Genomic DNA, 8,745 nt, shown 5'->3' with positions numbered 1-8,745 from the left:
ACTTAGGGCTGCCCTCATAAGACTGCTGACTTGCTGTGTGGCCTCCAGACAAGTTCTTGCCTTCTCTGAGCCTCAGTTTCTCCACCTGTAAAATAAGGATTAATAATGTCCCGCTCGCAGGCTTGTGGGGGGCATCAAATGAGCTCTATTCAGTGCCTGGCACACTGTGGGCCCTCAATAAACTGGTAGTTCCTTCCCCCACCCACAGGGTCTCAGGTGGAAGGAGCGCTGCCTGTCGCTTTAAATTATGCAAATGACCTGCAGGTGGTTGCAGGGGCGGGTGAGATAAAAAGGAGCCTCTTCTCCGGATCAGCCAATCAGCGCACGGGGCTGGCGGAGGCCGCCTACATAGCCCTATGGCTGGCTGCGCCGACTCAGAGTCCGCCCCTGCCTCCAAGTGCATTCCGGGTGGTGGGGACTCTCTCAGCCACGCCTCGGGGGCGGGGCTACCCGGCGGCCGCGCCGCAGCCGCGGAGGGAGGGGTGGGGCTGGCTCGGGTGTCAGAAACCAAGCCTCAGGTGGCGGCTGGCGCGGGGCTCGGCCGAGGTCGGGAGGTGAGTGCTGTCCCCCGACTCCCTACTATCCTCTGGCCAGCACGGTCCCCTATGCGCACCGGGCCCCGCAGTCCTGATGGCCACGAGGGGAAAAGGCTCGGTGAGGCTTGAGGATTGGCAAACAGGCGGTGGGGGGCTGCGCGGTGGGCGCCCCAGCCTCTCCCCGGTGATCATCAGGGATCCACGGAGGGAAATAGGGACCCCACTCATAGTCCTGGTCTTCTGGTCTAGAACCGGAGCGTACAGGGCGGCTATGACGCGAGACCCCTCCCCAAGTCCCTTTATTCTAAGCCTGGATCTGGGTCTAGATTCCGGGGCTGCAAAGATGGGGGCGCCGCTCTCCCTTTAGCCTGGAACCCAGGACAGCCGAAGTGGAGACCATCCCCAGTTTCCCTCTTCCCAGCTTCGGCCTGCAGACCACCCCCTCCGAGGACCGAGATAAGGAACCCCCCTTCCCCTTTTCTCTTCTATGAACCCTGATCCTCCTGGCAGAGGAGCTGGTGGTCCCCTGGGCCCCTCCTCTAGGCTTTCCTATCCCAGTCCCTACCACAAAGATGGGGCGGGGCGCCTTTCACCCGCGTCCTCTTCAAGAACCCCAAGGTTGGAATTCTGAGGAGGGGTCAGTGTGGGGTCCCTTGCCTGTGGGAGACTAGCCAGGCCAGGCCTAGAAGGGCCTGGAGTAGACTTGGGGGTGGTCCTTGCCTCAGTGGGGGTTGGGCAGTGAGCATCTGTTCCCAGGGATTAAAATAAATCGAGGTAAATTAGGATCTTGCCAGAGGCTGGCTGCGGGTGGAGTACTGAGGAGGGTTGGGGGGTGGGCAGCCTCTCCATCTACCTTGGATCCTAGGAATCATCTACCCCAGTCGCAGTAGGGACAAGGAGGCTGCTCTGGACGGACCTGCCTTACTAGTGACCTTGGGCAGGTGACAGCACCTCCCTGAGCCTTGGTTTTCTCCTTTGAATACAGGGTTGTGGGCTTCAGAGCTTGTATTCTAGATTCTGAAACCCACCCACCTCATCTTTTGCCAGATCCTGACCCCACTATTTTGCTTAAGATGTCAGGGGTTTGGGGTGAGAGTAAGGGGGGATTGGAGACCCCCCAAAATGCCTTGCTGGCCTCAGCCTCAGTTTGCTGCACTGAAAAATGGGTTGATGGTCATACTATGACATTGCTGGAAGAGCTACTCTGTCAGACAGTAAATTATATCACCAGGCTGCAGTCGTTGGAACAGGGACTCTACCACCCTGGTATCACCAGTGGGATCACCTGGGGCACACCCTGACCCACATACCATCACCCACACCAGAAGCACGACAGTGCCTGGGCTGGGTCCTGGACAGGAGGGAGTGGGAAGTGCCGGGCCAGCCTGTCCCCTCTCCCTTGAAGCTCCATCCTTGTAGTAGGCACAAGGATGAGAGCTGGGCTGGGAGTCTGATGCCCCCAGATTCAAATCCAGTTCTCTTGTACATGGCTTCATTCCTCTGCACCTTAGTGTATTTTTCTGTGAAATGGGTTGAATCCTCTTGGAAGATCAAAGGAGACTGTGGGAGGATGGGAATGCTGTAAGTATAGATGTAATCATTATAATATTAATTACAATATTACCGATCATAAATAGGGTCACAGCTGACCAGGAGAGGAGGGAAGGGAGTCAGCCCAGCAGTCAGGTACACAGTGCTAAATAGGCGTTTGCCAAATGAAGTGATGAAGAGGTGGGGACCAGTGGGGAGGATAGAAAACTACCCGAGTTTGAGCTCAGGTGCCCACTCAGTGGCCCAGTTGCTGTGTAACATGGGGCTGGTGCCTTGGTTTCCCCATTTGAGGTGATGGCCAAGATGAGATACTGTCTCTAAGTGCCATTGCGAGAATCCAGCCAGAACATGTAAATGATCACAGCCCTGGTGACCGAGCCTGGAGGGGAGGAAGCGCATGACAGCTGGCCATTGAAATAGCATGCCCAAAAGGCCAGTCACTGGAAAGAAGAGAAAAACCCCAAACTGTCCCAACTATGCTCAAACTGGAGTCCAGGGAGAGCAAAATGTCAGATCCTGGTTCACAGGACCCAGGAAGCCCAGAGGGGTTAGGGACAGCCCAAGGTCACCCAGCAGGAGGCCAGGAGCTCAAGCCCCGCCTTCTTTGCTGACTGTGTTCTATGGCCTGTTTTATTGCTCCTGGGCCTGCTCTCATACTCTACCTGGTGCTGAGCCTTGGCTTTGGGTAAATTAATGCTAGGGAGGCAGGATTCATCTCCAGGTAGTGCCAGGGCTCATGTCAGACACCTTCAGGGAAGACTCTGTTCCCTGTTTCCAGCAAACAAGGGATGAGGGAGTCTTGGTCAGCTGACAACCTGCGGTGTGACCTTGGGCAAGTCCCTGTCTATGTCTGGGCTTTGCTTTGGTACTATAGAGGCTGGGAGACCTGGGTTTGAGCAGAGCTGACTTCTCCATCAGATGCAATGACCACTATGTCGTGGGCACAGTACTTTTAGGGAGCCATGAAGATGTTTTAACTTCTTTTAAAATCAGAAGGAAAAAACATGAGCTTTGGAATCAAATAAAACATTTAGTATATGATATTAATGTATTTGTCTTTATGCCAATGCAATTGTACAATATAGTTTAAATTCTTTTCTCAATGGATCAAGGGGCCCAGGATGGCAAAAGTGCCTCGGGCCCAGAAAAATCCTAATGCAGCCCTAGGCTCAAGTCTCAGTGCTGCCATTCATTAACTACACAGCCTTGAGTATGTGGACTCCCCTCTCTGATCCTCTGTTTCCCCATCCATGAGGCAGGCATCGCTGGCCCACCTCGGAATGGTAAGATATGGAATGCTTAACCCAGGGTTGGCACTCAATTTGTGTGTTCTGTTATTTCATAAGTGTCATGATTATGATTTGTGGGGTAATAATAGCCCCAGTCTGGGGGTGAGGGTCACAGGTTCAGAGGCCTCAGTTTATCCATCCATGGCCTATGAGGTGCCAGAGAGGTCCCAAGGGTGCTGCTCTGGTAGGGGAGGTGAGATGGCGGTTGGGCGGTGGGCGGGGCTGGTGAGCTTCCTGTCCCCCACGCCCACGGGCCTGCGCTTGATGCTGGCGGAAGTGGCAGGGGCTGCCTGGCTATCTCTGGTGCCTGCCCTGTCTAACCGAAGTCTAGCCCCACTTGCTGCCCTGTTCGGTGAGTTCGAGCCTTGCCAGGAGGCCCCCATTACCCCTTCCCACCCCCCTCAGGAACAGAAGGGAGGCCCCACTGCCATCTGGGTTTCAGAAACAGCAGGTGTCACTTCCTGGGCCAGGCCAAGGCCTGCAGGGGCGGGGAGGGTGGCAGGCTTCGCCCCCTATTATGGCTCTGAGTGGTGGGGCCAGTTGCTGGACAATAGAGTGGACACGGAGACCCAGGGCCACCTACAGCGGTTCTGAACAGGAATCCTTTGGCAAACAGGCGAGGGACAAAATCACAGTGACCTGGGGACAGTGAGTGACCTCTCTGTGCCTCAATTTCCTCATCTATAAAGTTGGGATTGCACCCCATGGTGTGGTTATGAAGGTTGGATGAACTGGGACTTGTGAGGAGTTGGGCATAGTGTCACCTACATACTGGTGTTCAGTGTATGTGAGCTGGGGGGCAATCTAATCAGAGTTGTAAAAACAGTAGCGAGATTCTTGTTTCCTGGGGAACTTGGTGGCTCCTAGGATCCTCCAAAGCAGCACTGTCTAGCAGAACTCTATCTGTGCTATCCATATGGTGGCCACCAGCCGCATTGGCTACTGAGCCCTGGAAGCGCAGCTGGCACAATTGAGGAACTGGGGGGGATTAATTGCATTTAATGTTACTTAGTTTAAAATTAAATTACTATATGAGGCTAGTGGTTCCTATGTCAGTCAGCATAGCTCTTAGGGATTTAGATGTTCAGTGTGTAGGTCATGGCCAGAAACTAAGAAATAAGATGGAAAGTTAAGGCTTTTCCTTCTTGGGATGTCAGCCTAGGATGCCCCCTGACAGACTGAGTTTCCTCAGGGGCTGCACTGGTGACAGAAATTTCTTAGGGGCCCCAGCACCATCCAGCATGGGGTGGTAGTTGGGAATATTTGTTGAATCAAATAATTTTTTGCCTGGTGAGCTCCTAGTCATGCTTTAAAATCCCAACTCTTGTGCCCCTCCTTTAATCCAGGTTTCCCCAGTGCTTGTTCTTCTATTTGGCCCAGCCCTGACTATGCCGGACCAGGCTGTTAGTGTCCAGTTTTGTTCCCCTAGACTGGGGGCTCCTCAGGGACCAGGCCCAGGGCTGAATCATCTCACATATCCTGGCATTGTCCTGTCCATGCAGGCACATGGTGGGTACTGGGTAAAGTCAAGGAACTGGGGGCTAGGTGATAATGGATCAAGTTAAACTCACTTTCAAGATTAGGTAAACTGAGGCTCAGCAGGGGGCAGCCTTGTCCAAAGTCCTTGCTTGGTCCTTTCCTGATGAGGCCCAGAGAGTTTTTCCATCCTGTGGTCACCAGCCCTGTCCCTGTCGCCACTGCACCCCTTGAGCTCCAGCTGCTGCTGAGCTGCCTGTGGAGTCATGAATTATGAATGAGGCCAGCGGGCTCCAGTGACAAGCCTGGCCTTGAGGATGTGCCAAGGACACCAAGTGTCCCTCCATCGCCGGGTGGCTTGGCCCACCCCCTCTACAGGGAGTCCTGGGGTCCCCCAGCAAGACTCCTTCTAGGCATTCCCTCTTGTTTTACAGATGGGGAAAGTGAGGCACAGAGCCGGACAGTGACTCAGACACCAGGTGAACACTGGCTTCTGGGGCACAGGGTTGGGACTCATGGGGGCACCAGTGCCAGCTGAGTCACCATGGTAAGGGGTGAGCTCTCCATCCCGGGAGTGTGCATGAGACAGGGATCATTGTAGAGGGATTCAGGAGACCCGCAAAGGGCCCGTGGAGACACTTCAGGGACCCTGACAACCATATGGCCAATCGCAGTCCCAGTGTCTACCTCTCACCAGAACTTTTTCCCACAGGAACTGCCCAGCGTGGAGCTGAGTGCTCAGGGCTGGACTCAGCCGGCTCAGGGTGCAAGTCCACTGTCAATTCCTGTCTGTGTGACCTTGGCAAGTGGTTATTCCTCTTAGGGGACCTGTTTTCCCATCTACAAAATGGCCCAGGACTTTTCCTCCCAGGCTCGGGCTTATTCAGTAGTGCTCCTACAAAGCAAACTCCTATTCATGCTTAAGAACCCTAATTTCCTTGCTGCTTCCTCTAGTCTAGGTTCCTTCAGCCCCTATCCCTCTATCTAATCTAGGTCTGACCCCACAGAACTGCGAGGCATCTATATCCAGCTCTGTCCTCCTAGACTAGAGGCTATCTCAGGCCCAGGACTGAATCATCTCAGGAGCCTGGGCATGCTCCCAGCCTTGGAGCTTTTGGTTCCTCCTCCGTCCTCTCTATCCCTCCTCACAGGGAGGACAACTGGAATTTCCCTTCCTTGGGCCCAAGACAACTGGGACTTTGCAGCTCAAACTTGCCTCTCTCTTCAGATAGGCACTAGACAGGAGCCTGCAAGGGTCTCCACAAAGGCCATCAGGATGTCATATTTTGGAGAGCATTTTTGGGTAAGTAAGACCCACACTTATTTTGGTGGGGGCTTCTGGAAGGGGTGGAGGGGGCTTTTATGGAGGTTGGGGTACCTGGTGGCTTGTCAGCAAAATCTTGGGCAGATGGAGAGACTGCAGGGGATAGAAGTTAAAGTGAGAAGAGTCAGGCTGGATTCGAATCTACACCCCTCAGACCTCATGGGCCTTGTGACCTTGGGCAAGTCACAGTTTGAACCACAGGGAGACTGAGGCTCAGAGTAAGAGTCTTATTTGAAGTTGCCCAGTGAGAAAGTGCAGCATCAGGGCTCAAACCCAGGGCCACACTGAACTTCCAGGATCCAGGGTCATTCTAGCCAGGGGATTTCCATATCTTTCTTATCTGGAGAGTTGGGGGGTTTTCATGGCCTAACCCCTAGTGCCCCCTTACCAGTCTTCCCTCTGGGCTGCGGACCACATTCTGTGATGCAAGGGAGCCAAGTGAGATAGACCTGTTCTCATTCATACATTCACATCCTCCCTCCCGGCCACAACACCCCACACCCAGCCAAACTCTGGGGGACGCTGGGCCTTCCCCGGAGACTCCATCCTGGCTCTGACCCCAAAGAGTCTGCAATCTTGGGGACACAGAGCCAGCTAGACACCTCCGGCCCTGTAGTACCTTGGGGTCGGGGGGCACCCAGAGGAGGAGCCAGGACACATAGCCGTGTTTGTTGTGGGCTTTTAAGGTTGAGATTTTCTAGGATGTCAGTAAGGCATTCCAGGCACAAGGAACAGCCTTAACAAAAACCCAGAGGTGTGACACTGGGTGGCTAGCAGAGGGCACAAGACTCCTCCTATAGAGCTAAGCTTATGAGGAGCCACAGAGGATATGTGAACAGGAGAATGGAGGAAGGACCAGGGCAGAAAGCCCCTTCCTCAGTTGCAGGCCCTGAGCGTGCAGAGAGGAAGCCTGTTGCTAGGCAACTGGTTGCCCCTGGCAACAGACCCTGCTTCCTCCCTTTCTCCCTCCCCAGCTGGGGCTCCTCTTACTGCACTTGTTTTCTTAAAGGGGCCGCACCCCCTTGCCACCTGACCTCTACCCCCTTCCCAAGGGTAAGAGTCCCCAGGATTTGCCTCTGATTAGCTGTGTGGCCCCAGTGAGGGGCTGCCTCTATTGAGCCCCTGTTGGCACCTCTGTGTAAGGAGGTTGACTGCTTGAGGATCAGTTGTGTTGCCCACGTGTTGGAACCCTGACAGCAGCACCTACATTTATTTAAAATTTCTTTCAATGGCGTGAGGCACCTACATTTATTTTAAATTATTTTTAATTGCATGAGACATGCAAGCTTGCTGCAGAAAATTTAGATCAGCAAAGAGAAAATAGAAGCCACCCCCAGCCCATCCCCCCTACCCAAAGATAGTCTAGTGACAGTGGATAAGAGCTCTGAGTTTGAGATTTGAATTGGGCTCTACTGAGAGCCATTGAGCAGGTGACTTTACATCTCAAAGCCTCAGTTTCCTCTTCTGGGAAAGGGGATGAAATTCTTGCTTCCCCAGGACCCCAGAGTGCCCCCGAAACGTCTGTTTTTTTTTTTTTTAAATCAACGTTTTGTTTAATCTATTATTTGTTTTGGTGGCTCTTTGCTGGGTGACACCGGGACCCTGGCTGGCCTGAAGGAGGCTACAATCAGGGAAGCTCAAAACAAACAGGGTTGTCCCAGTCTCATTGGTCCAAGGCAGGGCTGGAGGCATAAAGGGCACTGGGGACCCATAGCGGGAGTATGAGCAGGAGAGGGACATGCTCAAGCTGTGTTAGAAAGATCCCTCTGGGGCTGGCATGGGGGCAACGCTGAAGTACAGAGGTTCTGATAGGAAGAACAGGCTTGAGACAGCCCTCCTAGGACCCTTGGCTGCCAGCCCAGCCCACGGAAGGCAAACACTGCTGGGGGCTTTGCTAGATCTGGGAAATGAGCCAATGGTTGGCTTGGAGTCAGCCCCAGATGCTGGCTAGGCGGTGGTGCCTGGTGCGGCCTCACTCGAGGATCCCCTGGGTGGGGCAGGCGGGGGCTGCTGGGGCTGTTCACTGAGCCCTCACCACCATGCGGGGAGCCCTGTGTCCAGCACTTTACCAGCTTCATGTCACCAAGACCTTTGGCAGGTGGGTGCTGTCATTGTCCCCATTTGTGAGATAAGGAAACTGAGGCCCAGAGAGAGGAAGTCACTAACTCAAAGTGACCCAGTGCGTAAAAGGAGGATTTGACTTTTGGACATTGAAAGTAGAACTATAGACATGGGGAGAGAGGAAACAGATTCCCGGGGAGCTGGAGATATCAACAGTGAACATTCAGGGAAGTGGGGGTCTGAAGAGGGTCTGAGAAGGTTCTTGAAGGAGGTAGGCCTGGCAGTGATCCTTGAGAGGTGGAACGATTTGGGTGCGTAGAAAGAGATACAGGCTGGTAAGGCAGGTGGCAAAACAGTGTAATGGCAGAAAGGCACAGCATGTCATCACGCTGTTTGCCATTTTGCTGGTAAGGCCAAGAAGAAGCCAGGAGATGAGGTTCGAAAGGCAATTCCAGGCTAAGGGCTTTAGATTCAGCAGCTGGTGGGCAATAGGGAGCCATCGACGATT

Source organism: Pteropus vampyrus, unplaced genomic scaffold (assembly GCF_000151845.1).
Source record: "Pteropus vampyrus isolate Shadow unplaced genomic scaffold, Pvam_2.0 Scaffold126, whole genome shotgun sequence".
Lineage (NCBI taxonomy): Eukaryota > Metazoa > Chordata > Mammalia > Chiroptera > Pteropodidae > Pteropus > Pteropus vampyrus.
Note: the sequence above shows the minus strand (reverse complement) of the source record.